Consider the following 15,527-nt stretch of genomic DNA (forward strand, 5'->3'; position numbering starts at 1 on the left):
TCCCCACAGTGGGCATCCCAGCCCCACATCATACCTGACAAATCAGCTGCAACTGATACAGAGAAATGTGATGGAGACAGAAGGACCCCAGTGCATTACTGGTGAGAATACTGGGCTGATTCCACTCCGAAGCCATTCCTCCTATGCATCAACACCCTTATGCTCCCCATCCTAATCCTTGCCCCCAACTAAGGAGCTCCACCTCAGAAAGGATCCAACACCAACCTCACCTCCTCCTTGCCACCCCTTTTGCAGTTCTGGGCGCCAAGCTGCAGATGCTGATCGCATCTGCTGTGCTGCCACCTCCCGAGAGAAACCAGCATCCCAGCTTCCGCTCAGAGGAGAGGACATGTTCTTCAGCCAGGCTCGCAGCCTGCGTGGAGGTCCCCGGGGGAGCCAGGGCTCTCCATCTGCCCATAGCCCGGGGAGAAAAGACATGGGCCCAAGAGTCACCATACTTCTAGGTCAGCTGCAGCCTAGCCTACTCTTTTGTTCACAAGGCTGAAGAAGAGGTAGGACGGTGAGACTGCTTAAAGCAACCAAGACAAAACATGCACATGTGGGAAAGAGTGAGGGATTGAGAGAGAGAGAGAGTCCTGCTTTAACCTGAGCTGGAATTCTGAAGAGATGCCAGAGACAGAGGCTGAGATTGTAATTCAGAGGGAGGGCAAGTCTTTCAGAGGGTAACAGGAAAGCAGTAGCCCGGAAGTGACTGCTTTTAACCTGAACATCCCAGGAGAACTGCATGAGGTGACAATAGGCTATGGGATAGTCCAAGTGCAGGAGACAGCACCACAAACCACACTAGAGACATCATTTGAGTACCACGTCACAGTCTGAATCTCCATCGTTGCTTAGACAGGAGTTTTCAAAGTGCCTTTTATCTTTTTAAGGAGGATGAAAAAAAGGAGAATGTTACGATAGCTCAATATAAGTTATATTCATCTGCTACTGCAGACGAATAGCCAGGAAAACAGTAGCCAGGATTAACAGTAGCCAGGAAAAGCCACGAGAGTAACCAAAGTAGTAACACAAGCTTGCCGGCTTTTAAATCAATGAACTCCTACTGATTTGGGAAATCCATGAACCTTCAGTAATGCGAGGAGAGGCAGTTCCAGACTGCTGCGTGGGAGACACTAAGACACTGTTTACAGATATTCTTATCCACAACTTCTCCTCGACAGTCTTGGATGTGGGGAGAGAGTCACAGAGAGGGAATAAGCACTAAAATCAGAAAAAAAAAACATTATCAGCAAAGAGAGGTCTGGGAGCTACCTGCACTGAGTGAAAGGTTTTGATGCTGTTTGAAAGGAGGTGAGAACCATCGAGCTACAGCTTTGCATTTGTCTTCCCCCATGAATTCTTTGTCCTTTTTTTCAAAAAATACAATGTCCCAAAATTGCTCCAAAGATCCATTCTAACTGAATCAAATTGTAACTCCAGGCCCTGCTCGACAAGACACAATTCATCAGCCTTTGCCATCCTTCTTTGTCACAATAGGAGAGATGTTGCTGTCAGTAAAAGCATTTTGTTGAAGCTCCTGGTAGTCATAGCAAAGGCAACATTTGGTAACTGAAAACTGTAAAAATCCAAATCTGAGCTTTTTTTTTTTTTTTTTTAATAACTAATTTTATACCCCTTTTTGGAAAGACACAAAGGAATGAGAAAAACAAATTAGGTGGCTCACAGACATGGCAATTACTGGTGCAAAAACTATATGGATATTACAAAAGAAGCAAAGAGTGAGGGAGCCAGCAGTCCTCTACCTCCCATACCAGCATAAGCAGGAACAAAAAAGTATGGTACCTAACTCAGTTCTCGGAAAGGAGGATTTCACGTATTTCTGGCATTTAACTGCCTCTCTCTCATTAATGCCTCGATAAAGACAATATACTGGGTTAGCCTTGCTTTGGACTCCACTGTAAAGTTCATTATGGCCTCTAGGTTAGCAAATCTCCCAAGAGATCGTCTGCCTGCCAGTTCTATACTGAACAATAAAATAAATTGACAAACTGTCATACTTTGCAGGTTCATACACTCTGAATGTATCTTGCTGTGTCAAATATCCTTTCCTTTAATTTCAAAGCTCAGAACAACTGGATCTCCAGAACCCCAGTGGAAAGGAAGGCCATTTGAGCAGCAAGCTTTCACTGAACGGAAAGCACAAGCTCCCCAATCCTGGCAGCTTCAGGAAACGCAGAAAATAGGAGCGAACAGAGAAACAAGTGTAAGGTGCAGGGCCTAGAGCTTTGGTAATTTTTGCTTTTGGCAATTTACCACTGCAAAGTGAGGTAGTCTCTTCTTCTCCCCCCTCCGGTCACTGTGGGGTTTTTGTTATTTTTCTTTCTCCCTCTGCTCACAACATTCATAAATTCTATTTCTCAACCCAGTTTAAGGATTCACTGATTCCTATCTATGATACGAGGAAGGGGAACGAGCCATATCCAGCACTAGGAATACTCTCCTACCCACCCACAGTATCAACAAGACTTAAAAAAAAAAAGAACAGGACAAGATGCAACAGCTTCAGGGAGGTTTTAGCAAGACACATAGAAAGTACTATATTGGGTGAGAGTTTACTACAACCACCAAGATATCAGCTCCTTTACCTCAATATATAGAAATATTCATGAGTTTATCACGGAAGATCCTTGTGTTCACGTTCACTCACATCCCATAACCCTCTTTTGTGAGTCTGCAATCATTCACGACAACTGGTTGCACAGGCCTGAATGACAATAAGTAAATTTGAGGAACCAGGAAAGCTGGAAAAAGAAAGAGGCCAGAGATCTGGCAATACCACATACATACAAACCACCAACAGTTACCAGACTCTTTTCATTCCCCAGGGGAGAAAAAAACAAAGCTCCATTCTCTTACCTTCCTTCGTTCATACAAGGAGTGACAAAGTACCTACCTTTGCATTTAGATACATTTCTCCTGCTAAGGGTTGGACTGGCAAAGACAACTTCTGCAAACACCCATCAAACAGCAGCCTTTGCTTAGAAAGGGGCCTGAAGCTGAGGAAGAGCCTTTAAAACTCTTCTTTCATACAGCAAAATTGTCAATTAAACCATTTTGGAGAGAATAAGGAAAACTCTTCATTTTCTCTTTCTTCAGTTCTAGGGCAGGGGAAAATGAAGCAGATGACAATTTGTCATCTGGGATGACATCTAGGGATCCATAGCCTAGCCCCCAGAAGCCCACATGAATGTACTCACATTCCTATGTTATCTGATTAATAATTAAGGTAGTTGCTTATGCTAAACCAGTTTTCCTCCAATTTCATAGAATCATAGAATGGTTAGAGTTGGAAGGGACCTCGAAGATCATCTAGTTCCAATTTCCTCCTATTTACTGCTTTCACCCCTGCTTTCACTCACAGTGTATTTTATTGTATTCCATGATTGTATGTTCATATTTCACTCTATTTTTAAACTCAATCATTAAAACCCCGGTTGCAGGTTTGTTGGTGTGTAGAAATTATCAGGTAATCTTTTCCTTCTACAAACATCCGTTTAATTTCATCTTATTTGCATTACGAATCAATATGGAGTGCGGTTCATTTTACATCTCCCATTTCTTTGCTGCGAGAGTAAAATATCTGAAATTCCCCTGTAGACTTATGGGTTGGGAAAATAAAGGGGTTTCTCTGCAGTCTTGCAAAGGTCCTTGGGGAGGTTTCAGGAGAGACCCATAACCTACTCTGTGAAAACACCAGAGCTGCTGTGAAGGCAAGGTAAAGGTTGGAAACCTCAGGTGTCCCACTCCCTAGCAAGCACAAACTAGAGATTTCCTCTAAAGATCACTTCGGATCTTTTTAGCCTGTGGGACATGGAGGAGGCCTCCTCCTGCTGGAGTCTAGTGAGCGGTGCTATTCCTGCTGCCACCCGTCCTGTTCGCTGCAGTTACAGCTGCCAAGAGAGAAGAATAAAAAATGTCCGTCATTTGACAACAAACAAGTTTACAAACGCAACTTTCAGATGAACATTAGACGTTTATTTGGAAGCCTCTTACTGCGGTTTATAGTCACCCCACCTTTCCTGACGGGGATGAGCAGATTTCTTTCCATTAACTGTATCTCTCTCGGGTTCTCTGTTCGAGTTGAAAATAAAGTTCTCAAAGAACTTGCAGGGCACATTTGGGATTCGCATACAACACAACAGTGGTTTGTTTGCAGTGGCTTAATTTAAATTGGATTTCACATCAATTCATTGAACAGCTGAGGAACCCCGTGTGGACACACTTATTTGCCTTAAGAGTTGGCTTAAAATCAGTTCCTAATCGATTTAAGCTCCACTGATCAGATTTAAATATATATTTAAAAGGTCAACACAACCTTCTGCATTGATTTAATGAAATGATATTGAAAGCAACGCTTGAGTAAACTGGTGCAGCTCTGTGAAAAAGCTATCCGAATTAGTGTAATATGGATTGTCAAAAGATGGAGAAACATTTCCCCTCCTCGAAGCTTGCAAATTCAATTTCTTGATTGAATGCTAGCAAGATAGAGGCTTATGGATCTCTTCTCTGATGGACCCACATATTGATTTTATCATTAGATATACAAAACAAATGCCTAATTCAGTAGTAGGCACATTTTATGCCCTCCCTTGATGGTGTTGATCTTAGCCCTACATATGTATATTTTAGCTCAAAATAACATATATTCCCTCTCCAATATGAAAGTTCAAAATTCAGGCCTGGGAATGTTTTTGAAATTATGATCTTTAATAGATTATAATTCAAAAATATAGGACCTTTTAAAAAACTTAGATAAATAACAGCATGAAAGGATCACTTATGTCAGGAGCCTATTTCACTGTTTAACAGGTGCAAATATTCACCATAAATTAAATCTCAATTGTGCTGAGTGGTTGAATTGCTGAGGAATCACTTTATTGGTATGTGAAATATTTACTATGTATAGCTGGGCAGCTTCCCAGGATTCTGATGAAACACATTAATGCACAAGAAAGAACATTCTTTCTTCATAAGACTTGAGAAAACATAAGCTTTGCTCCTCTCAGCATCTTACACAGAGTTTTTTAAAACTATCTCAATTGTCTGTACAAATTTATCTAGTGTAACTATTAAGAAAGATCTTTTTGGTAGAAAATTCTCTCTCTCTGTTGAGTAAAGCTGCTGTTATAAACATGAATATCCAAAATAAAATATACTTTTATTTAAATTTTGTTTTTCTTCACCCTATTTAGAAATTGCCTTTTTCTCATAGAAGAGTGAGAAACCACATGTTGCTTTAAACACTTTCAGATGCCCAAAAGAGTGATATTGGGATCACTTCAAAAAGCACATGAACTTAGAAGCCAATAGCTAACATTTGGCTGGGAATTATTTGCATGTGTCCTTTGAATAAGAGGCATTATTTGCTAAGAATGATTTATTTAGACAATTCAGCTACGGAGTTCGATATCTGTGGAACAACCAAAATATGGTACAAAGGTAGGAGAGGCTTCCAGTTACCATCTAAAACTTCTGAGTTGCCACCTGTAATACCAGATCTGTGTTTGCTATGTAGAGTAATTGATCTGCATGACAAATACAGGCAAGCTTAGCTCTTAGAGAGTGTTACAATATGCAAGAAAAAAAGGACGTCCGTAGCAGGTTTACACAGACAAGAAAAGTTTCAAACAAGCGTAGGCCGCATTCCTTGCAGCTGAGGAGCCACATAAAAAACCCAACCTAAATTAAACAGCAATAAAAGCCAGTATGAACTGTTATGTGAAAAAGCTAATACTGAGAGCCATGAAAGCTCAAGAGTTTACAGGAGCAGCCTATAAAATGCTAATGTAACTAACACCAAGGAACTCTGTAGAAACCATCCCTCAGCAAATCCAAAGCTATATATGTGTGTGTGTGTGTGTAAAAATCAAACGATTTCCAGGACCAGGAATAACAGTATAATAAATGTATATACACATTTGCAAGGTTAAAATTTGTTCTCTGTTCCTGGTTCACAGGCATATGTCACCAAAGGATACACAGAATTTTCAAGGATATGTTTCTCTGAGATGAAAGTGAGTTCTCCATCTCACCTGGTATAAACTGCCTCTGAGAGTAAGTTCAGAGAACCTGAACATGAGTAGTACAATTGCTTTTCCATCCTCTAAACATTGTGACTACACAGTGGACTGCTCACAGTAGTCTGAACAACTCCTTTAGACTGGCTGTTAACAACAGTATTTATATTCTTTTTGCACAGATGCTTGCAACTGTATTTTGAATACTCATGCCTTATTCAAATTACATGGAAAAGACTAGTTGCACAAGGCAGCATGTGTATGTGTGTGTTCGCTTTGACTCTAGAGTGAGGACATTTCATTTGCTGAACAGTCAGGGAAAGAGTGTGAAAAAGAGCCAAGATTTTTTAATTTATTTACTATGATGCACAGAAAACTTCTGGAAAGCAGTCAAGGGTCAAATCTTTCAAGTCTTTACTCTGCAGTAGGTACAAACTGCCCAAGTAATGAGCAGATGAAGTGTTTCTCCATGAACACTGCATACATTAGGCTAAAACCATTGCTCTAGCTTATTTTGACTCTAAAATTGCAGAATAAGTGAAGAAAGCATCTTTTTATTATAACATTGGGCATTTTAATTAAAAGGGCAATTGTGGCTTCTGCCATTAGTGCTAGCATATTCACACAGATTTGCAAAAAAGAACTCACTTTCTCACAGAATGAAAGTTTCTTTCTGGCCCCGTATGCAAAAGCTCTCACAGAGCTTGTAGTCTGGTATATTCAACTAACGCAGCAGCAGTCACATGGAGAACGGTCCTTTGAGTAAAGCAGTAGCCACATCAGTTGGGAGACATTTTTTCCATAATTTGAATGCATCGTTAATATTTAGTGTTTCAAATACTCATTAGAGTACGACAGAGAACATCAGTCACTTCCAACAAGACTGGAATTCATGGGAGCAAAAGTCCTATCCTAACATCTACAACATTGCTGGGATAACATTGGAAGCACTTGTTCCTGTTTCCATAGGCTCAGCAATACTTCAGCTGGCCTTTTTACGAAGATCAGCTGAGGGTATGATATGCAACAGCAGACTGTACAGAAATGATCTTCCCAGTCAGAGACCGGAACATGCCAGTTAACTTCAAGACCAGTCTAATCTTAACTACTTACTTAGACATTTTTATACCTGGGAGCAGTGAAAAGGATACTTTAAAACTTTTATATATTAAACAGTTATAAAATAAATTACAATTCATATAGTTAATTTTTCTAAATCGGTTCATCTCCTACTTAAAATTTTACTCTTTTTATAAATATGATTCTTGAATAAAAAAGCTGGAAATAAGGAATCAACTTCCATTTTGCTCAGATCTTTATAATCCAAAAATGTTTGAAATCTTCTAATTTATGTAACAATTTTGTATTGGGTTTGAGTGGCAAGGTTTTGGTAGTGGGGGGCTACAGAGGTGGCTTCTGTGAGAAGCTTCCCCTACATCTGACAGAGACAATGCCAGCCAGCTCCAAGACGGACCCACTGCTGTCCGAGGCTGAACCCATCAGCAATGGTGGTAGCACCTCTGGGATAACATATCTAAGAAGGGGAAAAAAAAAAACAACTATGCAATAACAGCAGCAGTCAGAAGAGAGGAGTGAGAATATGCAAGAGAAACACCTCTGCAGACACCAAGGTCAGTGAAGAAGTGGGAGGAGGAGGTGCTCCAGGTGCCAGAGCAGCAATTCCCCTGCAGCCTGTGGGAAGACTATGGTGAGGCAGGCTGTCCTCCTGCAGTCCATGGAGGTTAGCGGTGGAGCAGATACCTACCTGCAGCCTGTGGAAGACCCACATCAGAGCAGGTGCCTGCACCCAAAGAAGGCCATGACTTTATGGGAAGCCTGTGCTGGACCAGGCTCCTGGCAGGACCTGTGGACCCATAGAGAGAGGAGCCCACACTGGAGCAGGTTTTCTGGCAGGACTTGTGACCCTGTGGGGGACCCACGCTGGAACAGTCTGTTCCTGAAGGACTGCACCCTGTGGAAGGGACCCATGCTGGAGCAGTTTGTGAAAAATGGTAGCCTGTGGAAAGGACTTATGTTGGAGAAATTCATGGAGAACTGTCTCCCATGGGAGGGACCCCATACTGGGGCAGGCAAGATGTGAGGAGTCCTCCCCCAAAGCAGGAAGGAGAGGCAGAGACAACATATGATGAATTGACTGAAACCCCCATTCCCCATCCCCCTGTGCCACTGAGGGGGAGGAGGTAGAGAAAATCAGGAGTATTAAGCCTGGGAAGAAAGGAGGGGGTGAAGGAAGGTGTTTTAAGATTTAGTTTTATTTTTCATTTCTCTACTCTGATTTGATTTGCAACAAATTAAACTAATTTTTCCCAAGTTGAGTCTGTTTTGCCTAGGACTGTAATTGGTGAATGATCTCTCCCTGTCCTTATCTCGACCCACAAGCCTTTCGTTATATTTTCTCTCCCCTGCCCAGCTGAGGAGGGAGAGTGATAGAATGGCTTTGGTGGGTCCCTGGTGTCCAGCCAGGGTCAAGCCGCCACAAATTTCAAAGTTGGAGAAAGAGGATATTCCATCTGCAACAAGCATAAATTTCAAGAATGTTCCTATTTGCCGTGTGGCAGTTAAATCATAGAATCATAGAATGGCATAGGCTGGAAGGGACCTCAGAGATCATCTAATTCAACCTCCCTGTCATGGGCAGGGACGCCTCTCATCTAGATCAGGCTACTCAAGGCTCTGTCCAACTTATCCTTGAACACCTCCAGGGAGGGGGCATCCACAACTTCTCTGGGCAATTTATTCCAAAGTCTCACCACCCTCGTACTGAAGAATTTCTTCCTAAGATCTAATCTAAATCTGTTCTCCTTCAACTTAAACCCATTTCCCCTTGTCCTATCAGTGGACACTCTTGTAAAAAGTCCCTCCCCAGCCTTCCTGTAGGTTTCCTTCAGGTATTGGAAGGCAGCTAATTAGGTCCCCCCAAAGTCTTCTCTTTTCAAGTTCTCTTTTCAAGCCCAGCTCCCGCAACCTGTTCTCATAGCAGAGGTGCTCCACCCCCTGGATCATCTTTGTGGCCCTCCTCTGAACATGCTCCAACAGATCTATGTCTCTCTTATGGTGGGGACACCAGAACTGGACGCAGTATTCGAGGTGGGGTCTCACAAGAGCAGTGTAAAGGGGGAGAATCACCTCTCTCGACCTGCTGACCACACTTCTCTTGATACATCCCAGGATGTGGTTGGCCTTCTGGGCCGCATGAGCACACTGCCGGCTCGTGTTGAGCTTCTCATCTATAAACATCCCCAAACCCTTCTTTTCAGGGCTACTCTCAACCCACTCTGTGCCCAGTTTGTATTTGTGCCTAGGATTGGCCTGACCCAGGTGAAGGACCTTGCATTTTGACTTGTTGAAGCTCATGCACTTAGCACTGGCCCATTTCTCAAGCGTATCAAGGTCCCTCTGGATGGCATCTCTTCTCTCAAGTGAGTCCATGGCACCACACAGCTTGGTGTCGTCAGCAAGCTTACTGAGGGTGCACTCAATGACGTCATCCATGTCGCTGACAAAGATGTTGAACAGCACTGGACCCAGAACAGACCCCTGAGGAATACCGTTTGACACTGGTCTCCATGTAGATATTGCACCATTGACCACAACTCTTTGAGTGCGACCATCTTTATCCACCGAGTGGTCCATCTGTCAAATCTGTGTCTCACCATTTTAGAGACAAGGATGTCATGTGGGACAGTGTCAAACGCCTTGCACAAGTCCAGGAAAATGACATCCATTGCTTTACCCATATCAACCAGAGCTGTAGCTTTGTCGTAGAAGGCCACTAAATTAGTCAGGCACGACTTGCCCCTAATGAAGCCATGTTGGCTGTCACCAACCACTTGGTTATTTTTTATGTGCCTTAGTACAGCTACAAGGAGAATCTGTTCCATGATTTTACCTGGCACAGAGGTAAGGCTGACTGGTCTGTAGTTTCCCGGGTTGTCCTTTGTCCCTTTTTTAAAGATGGGGGTTATGTTCGCCCTTTTCCAATCTGTAGGAACCTCACCTGACTGCCAGGACCTCTCAAATATGATAATATTCTTTTGAAGAAGTAATACACATAATAATCAGAGATAATGCAAATTGTTGTTCCTTGACACTGGTGACCTCTAAAAACTTCCTGAAACATTAAATATTACCGTCAGTCCAGCCACCTCCAGATAACACAAAATAATACTTAGTGACACAAGCAGGTTACAAGAGACTGTATGGAAAAGCCTGAGCAGAGCAAAATCACAATGGAGCAAGGCACACTGAGAACAGAATAACGGTGTGAATGACTTGAAAAGACAGAGGAAATCATGAATTCAAAATAAGCGATAGAGACTGCCCCTCGCTGTGTGCTCAGTTTGCAACTGCTGCGCCGTATGGTCACTTCTCTTGGATTAATTAGTGAAAAGAGGAACGTAGGTGTGTGTCTACTTCTCCCTATTTGAACTGAAAAGGAAGCAGGCAGAAAAGCACGCAGTGCCATGTACAGCTGTGCGTATGCAGGCTCACACCCCTTCTCCTCCAGCTGTGGAATAAAGCTCTCATGGAGACATCGTCCTGGTCAGTGCTTGGGGTTGGGAATGGCTGCCTGGGTCAGTCTCTTCCAGACCTTCTCCAGACCTTTTTCAGGGCAAACCCAGGTTATGGACCCTGTTAAAAGGTCACTCCTCCTTTTAACTGCGCTCAGTGGCATTCATATCTCCCAGCATGCAATCTGGAGCCAGCTTTCCAATGGAAACATTGTTCTGAAAACATCAGGTGACAGGATGGAAACATCTCCTGCCACAGTATGTTTGTTACCTGTTAGATATATATGAGCCGGATCAATACAATTTACCAAATGGGATGGAAAATAGTTGGATGTACATGAAATTTGTATCATGCCTGTTAGATTTCAGATATGAAGCAAGAACAACAGACAGACACCAAGGATTTCAGGGAAAGATCATTGCTGTTGAGGAAGTTAAACGATCAAATGTAACAGAACACAGGCAGTTTTAAGGATGGGCTTTTTCTGAAACACCAGATCCTGAGTTCAGAATGTAGTGTAAAAGGCAATATCGATTCACAGGCTTACTAATTTCTCTCCTTTCCACTTACACTTCAGGAATTTTTTTTAATTTCATTTTGAAATGTCTGAGATCTGCAAAACCAGGTGATTCAGGGAATAAATGGGAGACTTACATAACATCTAGATGATGCTCATGTCCTGCAGAATTGCTTATTTTATTGGAACAAACATGATGGCAAAAAGAGGGGTAGGCCCCAATATAGTACAGATACAGGTCCAGAGGAGTCACTTTGCAGCTCCTTTTGCAACTTTACATTGAATTTTTTAAACAAACAAAGATTATGTAAAGTACTAGGGGAAAAAAAAGAATAAAAAGGAGATGGCACCATTTACAGGAAGACTTAATTTTCTTTTTGCATGTGTGTACGTGTCCAAGATCTTTCCTACCAGAGGACAGCCCTGAAACATGTATGCCTCTTCATTGCTTATTTTCTGTCTTTCCTCTCTGGTTCTTTGTCCTTCTGGGTTTGCTTTTCTTGCTAAACTGTGAACAGCCCCGTTGTACAGCTCTGGGGACTCTGAGAAATGCGACTGAAAGAGGACATGAAGTTCAGTGTTGCACATTTTTATAGAAGTACAATCACAGTTCCACTGTCAAGGCTAAACTGAACTCAGAGCAGATACCTAAGCTCTTCATTAAACATATGAAGTTGCTCCTTATCCTCCCTATAACACCTTTTGGGAAGTAGGCAAAAAAAGGAAAAGGTGCATAGATTTTTAATGACGGGATGGTTAACAGCTGGAGCAAATGACTGAAAGAAACAATTCTCTATCTCATCCTTCTCCCTCCTGCAGCCCTCAGATCAAGGCTTGATGCCTTACTGAGGGATCTGCTGCTGTCACACACAAGATATCAGGCTCAGCACTAAATTGAGGAGGTAAAACGCAATGGCTGTAATAGGAAGGCGCTCAAACAACTCGATCAAAGGGTGCCTCCTACCCTCTCATTCAGTGACTCTATTAACCAAAGATAAGCAATATTTTAGAGGATTTTCAACTCAGTCCTCCATTAGCTTGTAACTCATTAAAAATGGAGTCCTTAAGAAATGTAGCATTTGGTGTATTTCGTGTTTTAAATGAGCTTATCAGTCTTCTAATTTATTATTAACATTCACTAAAATTTCAGAGAGAGTTGCACACTGGAGGAAAATAGCTCTCATATCTATTTGCTGAGATTAATTTGCAGTTAGCAGTATATTAGGAATTTAAGTTTGCACTACAATTCTCCTTTTCATTGATTGCTACACTCGTTCTATTTTATTTCTCTAAGAAACTAAGTTAGAATGATACATTTGAGTTCAAAACTCATAGTTTACAGTTTTGAATTTCAAGAGTAATAATTACATCTTTCAGATAGCACACTCCCACCTTTTTTGGAAAGGCACTCCTCAGGTGAGAATCACAGAATGCTGTCTCCTCAAAAGGCTCACACTGCAGGGAAATTACATTATAAAACTGAAAAAAAAACCCTGAAGATGGAGGCAACGTTAAGGCTACATGGCAGTGATTTACAGTAAAATACATTACAGAGAGAACGCCATTATTCAAACCCCAAGAATGATAAACCCTGGAAATTCTAAGGTAAAATTAAATTTAACAGGAAATCCAAATAATGCATGAAGAAATGAAGAGTTAAATATCTAGACAATCTTAATTATACTTGGAGAAAATCTCTGATAAATCCCTAACTAGAAGTCACAACTTTTTTTGCATAATATATGTGTGTTTTTATATATGTACTAACACACACATGCTTTTGAAGATGAATCACACCTTTCTACTTTATACTGTGTAACTGAAAGTTCATTAGAAACCTCTCTCTGTTCTGCAGGGAAGGGCAAAGAATACAGCATGCCTTTAAAAATCTCTTAATCTTATCCAAGTTCACAAATGCAGAACTATCTCAATAGGAACTGTATGTTTTTGCCTGGTTACAGTCACCACAGTAACACCCATGTAGCTGTTAAAAAGCTCATCTCCTAGAAAAGAGAACCGGGTAAAGCATAAATTAGAGAGCAATATACATACCAGATATCTGCAATGCATCACATGAACCTCAGCGGTACCTTACGGAATCTGACAACATGTAACAGGTCAGCGCAATGAGCACATCGGAGGCTACGGCTCTGTTGGCTGCAGACTGATGCCTCTGCAAGTCTGGAGACAGAACGGTTAGAAGGACAGTCAGAGATTTAAGGCCTCTGTGACAGTGGCAGCTGCCTGGGGATGCAAGGACTGGAGATTCCTGAGCTGTCAGTAGGGCCGTGTCTCTCTGGCCCTCTGAGAACAAGAAGACGTGCTACTGGGCTGAAGGAGCACATGCGTGGTGTGCAAGGAGTCAGCCAGACCCGGATCTACGGCAGTTCCAATCCCATGACAGGAACTTCCCTAATCCTTGATGCCATGTCAAAGACTATCCAAGAGGCAATGTAAAAAATGTTAAGCAGTTACTAGATCAAAATGGTATCCTGAAGGCACATTAGGACAACGGCACAAAAATGCCAACACAAAATGACAAACTTCACAGAGGCCACTAAATAGAAATAATTGGTCTGCCAAAAGGAGGGTGGAAAGGGTGTTCTTAGGCAGTATCAGTTGCCCAGTTTTGTGGCCTGGTAAGAGACCTGCACTGAGAAAACTTAAACCCCCACCCCTTCTGTGCCATTAACAGCTGTGCTTTCTCCAAATGACTACAGTGCCAGCTAACGCGTCCCCAGCCGAGATGCAACACTATTAATTACAGAGGTATTGCTTGTGGCTCCCATAGGGAAAACTGATCTTATGTGTTGCCCTCTGTGTGCACATTAGACTAGTAAAACTAAGTATATTATCCCCAAACTTAAAGTACGACCTTTCTGAGTAAAAGATTCACACAATAAGAAGTTACCTGACATCTGCTAACTAATTCCTAGTACAGGAGTCAGACTGCTTAATCTTAACTTGGATCAGCGGCCAATCCCATTTTGCATTAATCTCCCAAAAGTGCACATAGAGGAAGAAGCCTCGTTCTAAGTGGGAATAAAAATAAGCTGTGTCTCTCTTCCTTTCAACACAACATTTTTCATATCAGCCTGATTTACTGACAAAAAGCGCGGTGAGCCTATTTCCCTGGAAAGAATGGCATTTCAACCACTTTTTTTCTGAACTGCCAACTTCTCATAGTTGATGATCGAACCACAGGCTGAGTGCACCGAATCTCTGCTGCCATGATATTCCTGCCCGAATCATGAAAAAAAGAGATTCCTTTAAAAAGCCACAGGCTCTTCATGATCTTGAGAGTAGAAGACCAACACAGAGCTTCAGTCACTGTCAGTTCTGGCCCACCACAGCACATCTGAGATCAGCATTCCCAAGAAGCTCCCAAACGGAGACCTCACATTGCTCCTGCAATGCTACTCATTTCCCCAACATCCAAGGGGCAGGAACATATTGAAGCCTACAATAGCCATTCCCACTCCCCTGGGTCTATAATCAGCTTTCTTGTTAACTTTTTCTTTGCTCAAAGAACTGGTCATCAGGCTTACCCAGACAGGAATTTTTTTTCTTTGCTATTGTTAATGGATAACTCTGTCATGGTAGTTAATAAGGCACACATGGTATGAGTCAGCAAGAGAAGGTGACACACATGGAGGACCTGGAAATTCTTCTCTGTTCCATTCTGCCCATCTTTTGAAGAGCCTGCTTTGGTTAGCCAAGTATCAGGTGGTGCATCAGAGAAAGAACCAGGTGGACTAAGGCATAACTTGTCCCAGGAAGACAGGGGTTCATTGCTCTGCTTGCTGCTAATGAGGAAGGCTCAGAGCTGGCAGCCAGTTAAGACAGCAAGACAAGCTCCAAGAAGGTGAAAAGAGCTGAGGGGAGAAACTGAGTGCCATTGAGCCCACCGTGTCTCACTATGCATTTTGATTATTAATTCTGCTTCAAAGTGTAACTTACTGTTACAGCTCTGAAATACAATGAATTTTGTAAGTCAGACTCACTCCTAGAGCCAGTGTTTTGAATGTGTCTAAATGATGATTTTTAATCAAGTAGAGGCTGAGCATGCATGTAGGGAGCACATGTAACAGAGATGCTGTAATGATCTCAGAAAATTATAAACTTAAATGCAGTTTAGATCTGCATACTAATGAAGAGATGCCTATACAGGCTTCCAGACAACTCAGTTTAAAAGACATAAAAAATGTCAATTTATGGCAGTGCAGAGTTTTGTTATCCAATTACGCAAAATATTAAGCATCTCATCATAATTAAAGCGTTTTCATCATTTATCTCATACAGATTTTTTCCTAAGTATAACCCTAACTCTTTTTGCTTTATGGTAATTCTCCTGGGAGTAATTACTAAATTTCCATAGCAGTAACTTGGGTAGTGTAAGAGCATGTAACCTCAGCCTCGCTCCCTCCATAACGATG

The sequence above is a fragment of the Tauraco erythrolophus genome, chromosome 4 (genome assembly GCF_009769465.1).
Source record: "Tauraco erythrolophus isolate bTauEry1 chromosome 4, bTauEry1.pri, whole genome shotgun sequence".
Classification (NCBI taxonomy): Eukaryota; Metazoa; Chordata; class Aves; order Musophagiformes; family Musophagidae; genus Tauraco; species Tauraco erythrolophus.